This window comes from Numida meleagris, chromosome 4 (genome assembly GCF_002078875.1).
Source record: "Numida meleagris isolate 19003 breed g44 Domestic line chromosome 4, NumMel1.0, whole genome shotgun sequence".
Taxonomy (NCBI): domain Eukaryota; kingdom Metazoa; phylum Chordata; class Aves; order Galliformes; family Numididae; genus Numida; species Numida meleagris.
In genome coordinates this window covers 59,284,913-59,299,529 of record NC_034412.1, presented here as the reverse complement: position 1 = coordinate 59,299,529, position 14,617 = coordinate 59,284,913, and positions in this window count along the sequence as shown.

Here is a 14,617-nt window from a genome sequence, read left to right as displayed (position 1 = left end):
CTTTCTTCCTTTCTTCCTTTCTTCCTTTCTTCCTTTCTTTCATTCTTTTCTTTCTTTCTTTCTTCCTTTCATTCTTTTATTTATTTATTTATTTATTTATTTATTTATTTTTCTTTCTTTCTTTCTTTCTTTCTTTCTTTCTTTCTTTCTTTCTTTCTTTCTTTCTTTCTTTCTTTCTTTTTCTTTCTTTCATTCTTTCTCACTTCCTTTCTCTCTTTCTTTCTTTTTACATTAAGTGGCAACTGTGTGTACGTTTGCATATTTGCACTCATCATTTCCATTTTTCTAAGGCAAGGTGGACATTCCTTTAAACAAATCCAGTGTGTTTGCACACTTTTGAACAAGTCCACAGGATCCTGAGCCTAAACCAGTAAAGTTTTGTTCCCTCTTTCATTCCTACGAGTGGAAATTAGAAGTTAATGGCTGTGCTGCTATGAAAGGGATTACAGATCAATTCTCTTATCTGTACATTGCCCTGAGAACTCTACTTATAAACTTAAAAAAAGCATACTTCCATTTGTTGTAAGATTTGCTTTACTTACCATTTTTATGTAAGGCTGGATTTTCTTCCTTAAATTAGTTTCTTTTTCTGTCTCATTCAATATTTCCTGAAAATGAAAACGAGTGTTACTCTATTGCTAAGTGAATGCTGGCTACCATGTGATAAGCAAAATTTGTGTCACGGGACAACAGCTGAATGTGAGGTTTTTTTGGACAGTGTATTTTTACAGGATATATTGTATAACAACTAATGAGATGGAATGTCCTAGCGGATGTACGGAGTGCAGAGCAGCTCCTCTGTTAGCAAATTAGCAATGATTTCTGTCCAGTGCAAGGAATTAAGTCTGAACATATTCAAACACAATTCGATCTTCCTCTGATTGGAGGGAAGGATTTGTGTCACTGTGGGGATAAGAACAGGAGAAGCAGGACATAGTAAAAATAATAGCAAAAGACAAACAGGTCACGTAACAAATTAAAACAGTTTGCAATTGTTTTTAGATTCCTGAGAGGGAGAAAGTCCTTCATCCTGGTTTCCACCATGCAAAGCTCCTTTGCCCAGGGTGGTTGGCAGTTGTGATGGAAAGACTACCTGACTGTTGTAGTTCAGAGCATAGTTTTCCTACATCGCTTCAGAACCCTGGGATGAACACCGTCTGGTGCCAACTACTTGACGTACCTCAAAGCATTACATTCCTCTCGTTGGAAGAGGAGCAAATAACACAGCACACTGTGTTGACTGAAAATATAATCCTTCCTTCTGTGAGCTGCTGTGGAACAGCCGATAACACTCAGACACTGGTGCTGTTTGAGTGACAGCAGCTCAGTGGGTCTTCCAAAGCCTCCTAGCTTCTATATTGGAGGAGCGGGCAGCTACAAGGGGAGTAGGTTAAAAGGTCCTGTTAAGTAGTGTAGCACGCAGTGAATGGGTGTACATACTCCGCCATGGTCATTTGTGACAAAGTGAAAAATTGTTCAGTGTCTGGTAAGGCAAAAATCACATTTCTCGCTCTACCTGATAATTCTTAGTCTTGAAATGTTTTACTGTTTAGTGTATAGGGAAGCACCAACCACTTTGAATATAGTTATTCCCAAGTGCCTGGGAGATAATTTTGGCAACTGGTGGATTAATCTTAAGCCTGTTGGTAATAAACTTATTATGAAAAGGCCACATCTTATCTCGGAAGTGAGATGTGCTCTGAGATGCTCAGCAGGAAGCAATCAGGATCCATATGAGATGATGTAGGAAGCTATATACTTTACTAATTAAAGCAGCAACCAGTTGCCAGCTGCCTGCTTTGGTAGTATAGCACACAACATCTTTAGTTCCCACCAAGTTCAGGTGTCCTACAAGGCTGAGAGGGCTGAGGGTTGCAGATACATATTCTGTTTTATGAAATAAGAGAAGTTCCTATATACACCGTTGTTACAGCCTTCCTGCCTTGTACATAAGAGAACCCACATTTTGGAAACTGGAGTGAGGAGATGCAAAAGTTTCTAGTAGCTGAGAGGTGCTCAAAAAGAGAAAAAAAAATAGAATCTGGATATTTCAGTGTGAACAATGTATTTGGTGGCAACAGTCTTCAAAGGGACTGATGGGGAAAGTGTGTAGAAGGGGAGATAGGACTATTTATAAAGAATTCCCAGAAGCTTATTTAAAATAGTTTGAAAATTTAATATATTTTGCCATGAAAATTAGAAAAACTCCACTGCTGTCAGTAACAAGTGGATGTTCTATTCAATCAATACATATTTTGGGGAGGAAGATGGTTGGAAAGATGGCAATAGGGTTAGAGAACCTCAGCACTGCAGATTTTCAGCAGTCCCTGTACCCCCACACACGCGACCAGGTGCTGACACAGAGATGGAGCTTTGATTTCCCTCTGACGTTCTGTTCTCAGGACTTTGCTTCAGAACTTCAGGAATTGTTTAGAAAACAAAATCTAGAAGGATGTTGTCACTTTTTGGTAAGTTCAGATCAATGGAAATGTTGTGGTCACTGGCAGTGGAGTTTGAATTTCCTATTTTGCTTCTCATGAAAAGAGTAACCCAAGTTCATGAAAACATGGAATAAATTTTCCCAGGGTTTTTGCCAGCTGAATTCAGCTGGACTGGTACCTCAGACAAATCAAGGAGAAAAAGTAAATCTCAGGAGACCCTCGCAGGTCGGGTCACATTAATTTTTAAAAGACCCACGTCCTGGTTTTTGGGAGTAAATAGCAACTACAGCTTCCATTAGAAATGATACCAGAGACGCTTATTCAGCAGAAGAGCAGTAGAATGCGGACTATTTTGCAATAACGTGACAGACATACGGAAGTATCTTTCATGTAGAAAGCATTTATGTGATCACAGCAGAGGCATTTCCACCTCACTGTATTTTTCACCACACTGACACAACTTCTGTGTGGAAACAGCATGCAACAATGAACTCTTTGTATAGGAATGGCTCCCCACAAGACTTCTAGTTTCAACTAAAAAAGATTTGTAAAGTGTTCAAATACCATTTCTTCTTAAAAGAAGGAGGCAAACACTGAAAAAATCAGAATATTGAGCATTAATATTAGTCTATGAGCAAAGAGTGATACAAATTGTTTCTCTATGAGATGAAACAGCTGTTGATAGAAATGTAAGCTTGGCAAGTCAGATATTTTGAAAAACTAGGAATCTACATAACTGGGACTTTGATGTGGGCATATTGTGAAAGCCATGGAATTCATGTGAAGAGATCCAAAGGCTTTTTACAGGGGCTTGTCAAAAAACTCACATCACTATACTCCTGGGTGTAAAAATACCATGTAGAAAGGCATAAGGGAGTATTTTTTAAAGTTGCAGAAATAAGGATCTGGGTAATAATGGATTCTGAAATGAATAAATTCACTTCTACATATGTAGTCATCAAAAAACATCTAACCTAATAGTATTAGATGCAATTATGTTTTGAAGTTACATCATAATCTGTCAAAGGGGGACCCTTCGTAACAGTTGAATCACTTTCACTTAAAAGCAACTGTTAGTTTTGTCCTTGTTGAGCAGTAGGTTTTTGGCTTCAGATATAGAGCTGAACATAATTCAGGATAATTTGAACAAACCTGTGAGATACACAGGGAAAAAAGAAAAATATTTGAGGAAAATGCAATATTTTTGTTCAACAGTCTTCAAAGATGACAGCATTGCAGAAATGAAGTAGATATTGAGATGGAATGAAGGGGAGAAAGCATGAGTGTATGGGCATTTTCTCCCTTTTCTCCCTCTGAAACTCCCCACAGTTATTACTCTGCAGCTCATTAGGACTGCTAGACATTTTTCTTAACTGTGTCCCCCTGTAGATCTATTACTTTCCTCATTGTCTGATTATGCCATGTCAGTTCAATAATCAGAATTCCATTCCGAGGAAACCACAAATGATATCCAGCTAAATGGCATGAGGTTGCCTATGACTTTTGCAGGAACTGACTCTTCATCCCAGAAGAAAAACAAGTTGGAAATGTTGTGTACATAGTCACATAAAGCTTCCTGTACTCATGTAAGTTTCCTACTGGCATTCCTTTACTTTACCCATCTTTCTTCTCACCCCCTCCCTACTCCACCATCCCCACACAGCAGAGAAACAACTATTAGTAGCCCAGGCATTTAAATCTCAGTTCAGCAGCAAAGCCGTGACAGCAAATACCTGTAACTGCCATAAATTCTTTCAGAAGCTGGAGGAAGAGATGTCGAGAGACATGCACCGGACCATTTTGATCAGTCTTTGCTACATTTGACACTGTTTTTCTGGACTGCAGTCAAAGTTGTGGTTGTTCTCTTCTGTGTTCTCAGTCAACTCCATGTATGCATGAACATTTTCTTCATTTGTCTCGTCTAGCTTTCTCTCCCCCTAGTATTTTATTCCTACATTTTTTGTCTCCCCTGGTCCCTTAGAGCCATCAGGTATTCTCAGTTATTCAGTGCTGTACCCCAAAATAGCCTAGATGAGAAAAGAAAAGCCTGCATGAAAAGAGATGATACATGTACTTATTATGTTGAAAGATTTTTAGTTTTGCTTTTTAAATGCCTTACAGTGACTGTGTCATAGAGACTGTTTTCCTCTACTGCAGGGTAACAGAGCAAATCAGCACAGAATGTAGAATATAAATTATGTTGGTTGTATTTTTGTAATGTTCTGATTGGTGCATGATGTTGTGGTATACCAAATAGCCTCTATCAGAAATATCCCTAAATGGCTATGTACAAATCATAACTGATTTTTTAGAAGAGGCAATTTTGTAAGGATTTGTGATTACACTTGATATGCTTTACTGCTAAACTGAAGTATAGTAGAAATTGAAGATGTAATGAGAATGAATGTGAGCAACTTTGTACACAAAAACGATTGACAGTTCAAGAGAAACAGACTGGATCGGAGCATAAACGTAGCCTTAAATGTTATTAAAATTGTACATTGGGTCATGCATATCATTTGATTACTTTAACATTAGTAGCCATATGGGACAAGGTCTTAATGTGAAGAATGGAGTGTTTTTTGCACAATGGACTATGCAAATTGAAAAATTGGCCAAGAGCATCATGAGCAATTTGCCTTCCTGTGAAGCATCTTGCATTTGCCAAGCAGAGTGGAGAACATTGGACTTGATGGATCATTGGCTTGATGTAGCATGGCAGATCCTATGTTCCAATTAAAACTGACTGGAGGAGGGCATTGTTCCAAATTTGAATTTGGTGTTAAAAGTAAATGCATGTGTCCTTCTGAAGTTCCCTATATTTATGTTATAGGATTAATGTTAAAGCGATTTATTCTATGTGTCCTTGTGGTTTCAGTGCTGCAATCTGCTTTACAGGTGACCTCAGAACAACAATAATTTATTAATGAGACTGAATATGAAGAAAAAGAACTCTTCTGCAATCTAAAAGGGAAAAGTGCTGCTTCTGATGAGTTATTTTATCTAAGTTGCATTTCTAGCTTGCTTTGCTTGAACAAGGTTGATTGAGGAGGCTTTTCTAAATGGCCATGTTAAAAAAGCAAGTGAGGTCTTAAGATCTGTGTAGTTGAGAAATGCATTGTCCTTCAGTGACACAGAAAGTACTTGTGGGTAAAATGAAGGGAATAGTCTTGGGAAAGTAGAGAACAATTCAGTGATCACTGTCTCTACTATTCAGGAAGTATAATGCCACAAACATACTTAGCTCACAGCCATGAAGCTTCTCAGAATTAACCGACCATTAAGACATAAAAGTCATGTAAACCTTTTTACAGGTAAAGGCAGGTCTGGATTAGATAAATATCTCAGAATTACATAATTCTCCTGTCTTCTTTGTGGAGAGTCCACAGTAGAAGACGGCCAATGCAGGACATGCAGTGTGGTTGCCCACCTGCTTGTTAGTGATATAAAATTCTCTCCCTACATTTCTGGGGACTTGCTGTGAAAGTAGTAGTAGTAGTAGTAGTGTTAGTAGTAGTTAGTAGTTAGTAGTTAGTTAGTAGTTAGGTGTTTCACCCACAACTCTCTCCTCCTCTGTTAGAAAGCTGTAGCAGAATACTACCCCTTTGTCATTTGCCATGGCTAGACCCCTACTGAACAGTGTCATTGTAGTCGAATGACTGCAGCTCTCAATGCAGTAACACTGCACTGTACAGCTAATCTGTGCACATCATTTTTTTGAGGGTACAAATTACAAAGCTATCACAGTAATAAATGCAAAGAGCCTTTAAAATCTATCTACCTCCAAGTCCTTTACATCATAATTATTAAATTATTTCAGAGCTCAGGTGAACATCCTGCAAGTGAACAGTAATAGGAGTGAAGGAGACTATCACACTGCCTAACTTCTGCTATCTAATTTAAGTGAGGAATTAAGACTCTGTCTTCCTAGCTTCTTTACATATCAGTGAAGAGAAGTTCCTCGGAACACTCATTCTAAATGCCTACGTTAGGGAATCTAACAAGAGCCTTCCAATTTAGCCATCTGTATTTGGTCCCTAAAGATTGGTGGGGCATTGCATTCATGAAGTGGAAGCTCTTCAAGAAGCTGTAAATCTTTGCTCTGACAGAGAATATAGCTTTCCACTGGCAACAAAATGGAGATGGAAAAATTCTAGAATTCTTTGAAATACAGAAGTGCCAAAGTTACTGTATTTTAATATGGATTTTATGTGATATAATAAATGAACCAGAAATAAATAACTGCTAACTCTCAACTTATGATTATGCCTTGGCCCTTTTCACTAACAAATCATATTTTAAAATGTTGAAATATGGACAGAATTAAAGCCAGAACTGAAACACAAAGGAAATTGTTTGGGTCCAGAGCTCACTTTCCCACCTCTCGGTTTCTTTCCTTCAATACGTACATAGTCAGTCATGTCTTAATTTGAGTGAGATGAAAAGAAGAAAAAAATGCACAAATCAAACATGTATGTTAGTCTTGATAATTCCTCTTCACATGTGTTGTTCTCCTTCTCTTTCTTTTGAAAAAAAAAATATATATACACCTTTTCTATACATACTATATTTATAATTTTTTTTGTTGTTCTTTTAAAAGAACAATCCTGTCTGACAGCCTCTGAACTGGTATCAAACATTCTCACTGGGAAAAGGAGCAGTTCAGCTTGGAAAGGTTTTTTTTTCTTTTGGTCAAACTCAGTTCTTGGTGTTTTTTAGTTTGCTTGCTTGTTTTTTAATTGAAAAAAAAACGAATTAAGAAAAACAGAATGAAATATGTCAAAAGCTATTGCAAGTGAAGGAAAAAGTATTATTGTCAGTGGTGCTTGCACTTCATCCACTGTTAAATCATAGAAAACAAAAACAGAAGTTTTGTTTCTCCAGCTTTATCTAAGTTCTTTTGTATTATCTGAGACTTATGATAGGTATATTAAGACACCAACCATACAGCAATCCATTTCTGGAAGCTGATTTTTAGATGCCACAAAGTTAGCCGTAATTTGTTCTGCCTCTTGGCAGACTTGGACACTACCTTGGGAGGAGGAAGCAAAGAGAACACAAATAGAGGAGACGAAAGAGAAACATGTGTCCTAGAAACAGTACGTGAGAGATAGTCATCTTCTGACAGAAAAGTCAGGAAAATGCTGATGGCATCTGGTTCAACATTTGCATTTGAGCAGGATATCTGTCAGCTTTAGGTAAATGAAAGTCCTACAGCATTATGATCCCTGGATGGAATGCACAACATTCTTTTTTGTAATAGTGAAAGATTCAAGAAAGTGTTGGTCATTTCTCATTAAATCTAATAATAAAAGCAAGCTTCCAATGATCAGCTTGGAAATTGCATGGAAATTCTGATTTAGTACTGCTTTATGAGCTCTCCACTGTCACTCTTGAAGCGTCAGTTTCTATCAGACCACTCAAAAGCATCTTATATTGTTTCAAAACATGGCTTCTTTCAAATGTAAAAGTATATAATGTATTTGAAAACTAAAATCATATTCACTTTCCCTCTCCTCTGGACATTTAAAAACTGCAGCCTATGCTATTAGTGACCATGTTGTTGCTGTTCAGAATGGCAGAGATAATGTAGCTGGATAGCATTTAGGCAGGAGAAAACTGCCCTGATCGAACCACTCTTCTAGCATTCACTCAGAGTGTTAACTGTTACGTCTCACTGCGTTGAATGAGGGTAGAAACGGAGTTTCACAGCCAGCTGAGGGGTAACAAATAGATCCTTCCTGTTTTCCTGGTTTAACAACACTATCAGGAAATCACTTTACATATCACGATTTGAAAACTGGGAATTTATGCTTTTGAATGCAATGGCGACTTTTTTTTTTTTTTTTTTTTTTTTTTTTTTTTTTTTTTTTTTTTTTTTTTTTCCCCCTTACAGAATGCATATCGACATCATAAGCTTTTCTACACTGGTATGAGGTGACCTTCTGTGTGTGGAACTCCAGGCCACCCAATTGCTGAAACTTTTGCAGGGTAACAGCTGTCAGTTTTTCCATGTAAGATCCAAATAGTAGAGAAAAACTTATGAGAGCTTCCTTTTATAGGGTACTCAGGGGGAAAAAAAAAAAAAAAAAGCCACCTAAATTGTATGGACTTATCTGAAAGAAAGAAGAGGGGATTTTTGTTGTTGTTGCAATTTATGTTCCGTGCTTGCAGAGTTCTTTATACAGATGTGACAGCTGTAAGATTTTGGAGAGGTGGAAAACAATGAGTAAAGTGATAACTTTCCACACCGTGACAGCTTGGGCTCATATCTGAGTCATTTCAGAAAACTCTGATGATGAAAGCAGGGACAACAAAGAAGATTGTGAATAACAAGCCAAGACAGTTGCGTGTAGAGGTTGATTCTCAAATTGCCTGACCTAATGCCTTCTCCTTTCTGAATCTGTTTCTCTGGAGCACATGGGTAAGCAGAGTTACATCCCTTGATGCTGCATATGCCCACAAACTCCTCCTGTCTTCCAGAATGGAGTTAAACCTAAGGTTTACTACAGCTTCCAGGTTGCAGAAATTTATGTGAGGCTTGCCCACAGCTGTGCATTTCTGTGCAGACAGGGAATATAATGTCTCAGAGGATTTATGTCTCATTCTTTCCTGTTTATTGGAACAAAAACATCAATTATGTGAGCTGTTAAATAAAGCATTTGCAAATATTTCTATGTATACATAACCTGATATAAAATACGTATCTTAATCTCTGCACGAGGAATTAAACTATTTTAATTAATTTTCAAGGATAAAAAGTAAATTCAACATATATTTAAAATCAGGACAGGCTGGAGATAAGGCAAATAAAACATTCTGTGTGAGAGCTGATGTCAAACAACCATAACATGCATTTCTCATTCACTAATTCACAGCTCAGGAATATATATTTGGGTCATTGCCTAGCTCCTTTTGCCCTGAATTTGGATTGGCCATCTTGCAGCTGTATTAACAGACCCTGCTCTATTCCAGGGAACACTTCTGGGAATATGTTTTTGTCTTGTGATTGCAATAACAGTAAATACAAGTGGTCTTTCAGATTCTGATATACGGCATGTGTACAGCTCACCCCACTTAGTACTGGCCACTTTGTAAATGTATTTTCTTTCCTGTGTTTTTAGGCAGCAAGGTGAATAGGTTTGCCAAATGTGATAAGTGTTTCTCAGTCTGATTGTAGAAAATGCATGTCAGTGTACATCCATTACTAGTGAGCAGCATAACTTATCAATTATGCATTAAACTTTCTTACCTAAGAAACTATTCAATGACCAATTTAACCTAATAATGTATTGTAGTTGGGGCTGATGATACCTGTGGGTCACTGTGTTGCTAGAAGGTGCAATATCGGGATGCCACTTCAGTAACAGAGGTCTCATAAACTTAGAAATGAAGTACTGGGGATTCCATTCCCTGGAATCAAGTACAGTATCTGTCACTGATACTTGTAGTCTGTTCTTGAGCATGTCTGGGAATATGGATTCCGCAAATTCTACAAAATACGCAAATATTCTCCCTTAGTGATAAAATGTGATTAGAAAGTTATTCCTGATATTCAAGATGGGTTTTTCCCTTGCTATAAAGAGGGTAGATTAATTCTTGTACTGTCCTTGAGGGTGCGGAGAATAACAGTTGGTCACCACACTCTTTAAACGTTTTTTTCCTCCATTCTGTGACACTTTTCTTTCTCCACATCTTCACTTTTACATTCTATAAATAAATAAATAAATAGACGATCAGTTTTTTCAACTCTTCTTCAAGGCCCTATTTTCTAAACCTCCCACCACCTGTCCACCAGTCCAATCCGTCCTAGTCCTTTTTGAGATTGAGATTCAAATATGTAAGTATTATGTTCCACATTAGGTTACATCAATTTTCAAGTACAACAGTGTATCTCACTTAGGTTCTACCTTTATTTTGGAAAGAGCATTACATAAATACATTCCTTATGCTTTTAAGCTGTTAATTAAAATACTAAATAAGCCCACATCCAGATATGACGCAGTCAAGATGCACCTTTGAAACTCTTTTGAATATGAGCTTTCAACACTTACCTAAGAACATAGTTTTGTCCAGTGTTTCTCAGTATTCATGAGAGAGTAACTTGTAATACTATCAACAGTAAAACGTATTGTATGGGAACTGCTGAGTCATGGCCTGAACCACTGATTGAGCACCCGGAGGAAAGACCCAGTCAGCCCTGGGAGCACAGGTGAAGGCAATTCAGTGTGACCAGAAGGCCCTCTTAGGCCTCATTTAAGGGCTGACTGCCACTGAGGAGGGATCTCTTTTCTGGAGATCCTTCCTTGGTAGGAGTCTTTCCCTGTGAACCCAAAGTCATCTGATCTGGGTGAGCGCTCTATTTCCTTTCCTTTGTCGCACCTTGCTATTGTGCTGGTCATTCCACCTCTTTGTAACACCTTTTCCATTGTGTTAGTCTTTCTGATTGCTACACCTATAGAAGAACTCATATTAAGAAAACATTTCTTCAGAATATGAAGTAAAAGAGGAGACTGCCTTGGTAGTCAGATTCATAAAGATGCAGGCATACAATGGCTGTCACCTGCTCTGATTTGGCCTGTGACTTTGGTGACAAGAAGTTGTTTAATTCTCTGAGTAAAACTAGGTGGTACTTGGTTTAGCTCTCTGTAGTAGAAAACCCACTTTACAAAGAACCCAGCCTTCCGCTGCCCAGCAGTTCTGATGTCAGCCCCAGAGAAATTGCTGAGTGTGAGCTCTTCTCCCAGCAATACTTTGGGGCAGCTTGCTGGCAGGTCACAGCAGTGAGGGGCTGGCTGTGCTACTGGTGCTTCTGTTCTACCTGCCTATGAGTGGGCAGAGTGAATTGATTTCCAATGCTATTAGTCAGGCTTTTCAGAATTATTTCATTCACTTCTTCCACTTCTGAGAAGAAGTGCTTGCTGGGGAACAGCAGCTTTGCCTTGTTCTTCTTGTTCTGCCACGAGTCTTAGGGACAGGCTGAAATAACGTCAGTTGTCCCAATAATAAGAAATGCTTACTTCCTTACCACTGTGAAGTAAAACAATAAGTTGCTTTAAGATAATATTTGCCTCTAACCACACTAACAGAATGCACTGAATTTCCACTGAAAGGCTAATATACTGCTTTAAACTCAGCTCCGTGGGTTATTTTTAGATCCTCTGCTCGTTGGTGATAATGATCCTCCTCAGGCTTAAGTCACAGGCAGAATAATCCCCCGAATTCTAGACCTTTTATTAATAATGCGTGTATTTTTGCTTTGTAGGAGGAGAGCTACATCCCACCGAAGTGCTTGGATACTATTAAAAAAATCCCTCAAATAGAGGATTGTATTTTTCCAAAGCAGTGTTATCTCAGAGATCGGGGGCCTGTAGTTCCTTAGCTCCTGCAGACATAATCCCAAGATACTGCACAAGCAATGTGTTTTATCTCACAAATATTTATGCCCAGAATCACCATTACTGACCTTCACATGCCCACAGATGCAATGTTTGAGGTAGTTGTTCCAAAACATACTGTCAAGCATCCATGTTATCTGAGGTATTCAACACTGGAATAATTTTTCCTTTTTTTTTTTTTTTAAGTTTGGCTGGTGGCAAGTACTAACCTGTTAATAGAAAGAATTGCTCATTATTCAGAAAGAAACAGACATAGAATGAATACTCCCTTTTCTCTAATGTGACATTGGGAACAAAAAAGTAGGCAAATTGGAACAGAGGGTCCTAGAGTCTTCAAAAGGGAGGAATGATGATTCTTCTGCCACTCTCATGCAAGTTTTCTTCATGTTGTCCTCTTCTGGAGTGGTACAGGTCCTACACAGGCATTTTGGAACAGGAGTAAAATGGCAAAGCAAGTGGTTGCTGCATTCCAGTGCCTCACCAGCACGTGTTCGTATGATGTGGATTAAATCTTTGCTGCTCATACTGGTTCAGTGAGTCCAGGAATCTCCTGAAGGCATCGGTTTCTGTGTACTGCATTGTCTGAGGCCTTGTATTTATTGCAGAATCAGCTGAGAAATGGTCAGAGAAGTCATTTTCTGGTGTTATCCCCCTAAGGCATGTATAAATTTCTAAGAGGGAAAGAATGTACTTTGTGCTGAACTGCATCACACTGAATTCTAGCAGGAGGCTGCATTACTATTATTATTTTTTTTTTAAGTTTAGCAAGATTTTATTTTCAAGTTATGCAGTAGCATGCTGGAAAACATATGCTTTCTGAAGTTATAAAAGATTTTATAGTTTCCTTCACCAAGTTTTCTGCAGTTTTCCACAGATGTAAGTGTGGAAAAATAAAAAGCATTCAATGAAAATTTTGAAGGAGATGGAAGCATGTTCAAAATCATTCACAAATGATTAGATTCCATACCAGTAGTTCCAATGTGACTTGTCTGGAGACCAAAGTGGATTTAAATCTCTTAGTGAGAAAGCAAGTGGCAGATTACTTCTCCTTAATTTCTAGGTGCCAAACTCTAATGAGAGTTATGGGTGAGAAGTAATACAACAAAGGCAGTAAAAGTTAGTCTTGTACTGCTCTGCAGAATAGCGAGGGCCAAGTCTTTTTTGGAGGATAATGTTCTACACTTAGGATAGAAAACAAAAGTAGATTTAATTTATTGAACGGAGGTTAACCATACAAGAAGCAAACAAACTGAAAAACAGATCAGAAAATGGAGACTTAAAGATCCTGCAAGGTATTCAGCACTCATGGTGAGCAGGGGAAGCTGAGGAAGGTAAATTATCAGATAGTATTGGAAAGTATTAATACTACAAGAACAAAGAATGGCAGGAAATACAGATAATGAACATGAAATTCTCTTGTTACCTAATTTGTGTTCTGAGGGATTATCTCCTCAGCAGAATAAGCCTCTGTGAGTACAGCAAGATGTTTTGAAAACATCAGCAATGCATGCCTTCTGGTGTTTGTGATTTTTTTTTCCAGTTGTGAACACCCCAAATTGTGTAATCAGACAGTTGGTGACAGAATTCTTAACTGCACCGTAATAGCTGCTAAAATGCTGCTCCAAACAGGAAAGTAAGTTTAACATTAATTTCTAATAGACAATGCCTGCCATATGAGAACAGCTAAGTTCTCATAAGGTTCCTTTAGAAAAACGTCTTACTGAGGGAGATGAGGAGAAACCTGTTTGGGAAAACTCTGTAAAATTCCATTCACAAATAGAATTTTGTACAACCAGATAAAAAGACAAAGACAAAAGTGGTGGCTTAAATGATAGGAAGAGTAGCTACTGAAATTTCCTTATGGCTGGGTGTACAACATGCGCAAACTCTCAGAATAAGCAGAGATTGAAAAGCTACAATCTGCCAATGAAATTTGAAAGGTATCATCAGGATAGCTTCAGTTCTGTTTCTCATAATGCATATGCTGTGATCCGTTCTTCCATCAGAAAGACTTACACTGTCTTTCTCAACGTGATCCAGAGAAGAACTGGGGTTGTACTATGGGGTTTCTCATGGGATTCATGCCCTAGCTGCTGTGAGTTTGGAAGTGTCTTGGGCAACCACCTGTATGAAACTTAAAACTTGGTGGCTATGTTTTTGTATTGAAAGCAGAAGGCCCATCTATGATACAAAGACTAATTTCCAGACGAATTTAAGCCCTTAGGTCATAAGGTGGAGAGGTGACTAGGACTTTCAACAAAAAACATTTTCCCTGCATTCCATCCACTCTTGGAGATGGTTCAATCAATCAGAAATTTTCACAGAGAAGAAATCTCTTAACCTCACACAGGGGCTATTTTAACAATTCAAATTTAATAGAAGTATAAACAGCTGAAAATGGACTTTTTTGATAAGAACAGTTTCCTATTAAAAAAAAAAGTTCATTCCCTTTTGTTTTCATTCTGCTTCTTGCAGAATGCAGGGTGGTGTGTCCCAGCAGGTATAACACTAAAGAAAAGAGAACAGGAAGAGTATTTAGAATAACCAGATAACTAATACTGGTTGTATTTGAGTAGATAGTTCATTATAAATACTTGGTGTAGACCACAGAGTATAGCAGGATAAGCAGGATACAGATATGGCTATCAGTTGACAAGCCACTTACGCTCGGAAATTAGCATTACAAAAAAAGCATCTTTGTAACCAAATTTCAAAGGACTGAGCTAGTAGCAATGCAATGAGCATTAAATATATTGTTCAGTCACAGTTTTGAAAAGC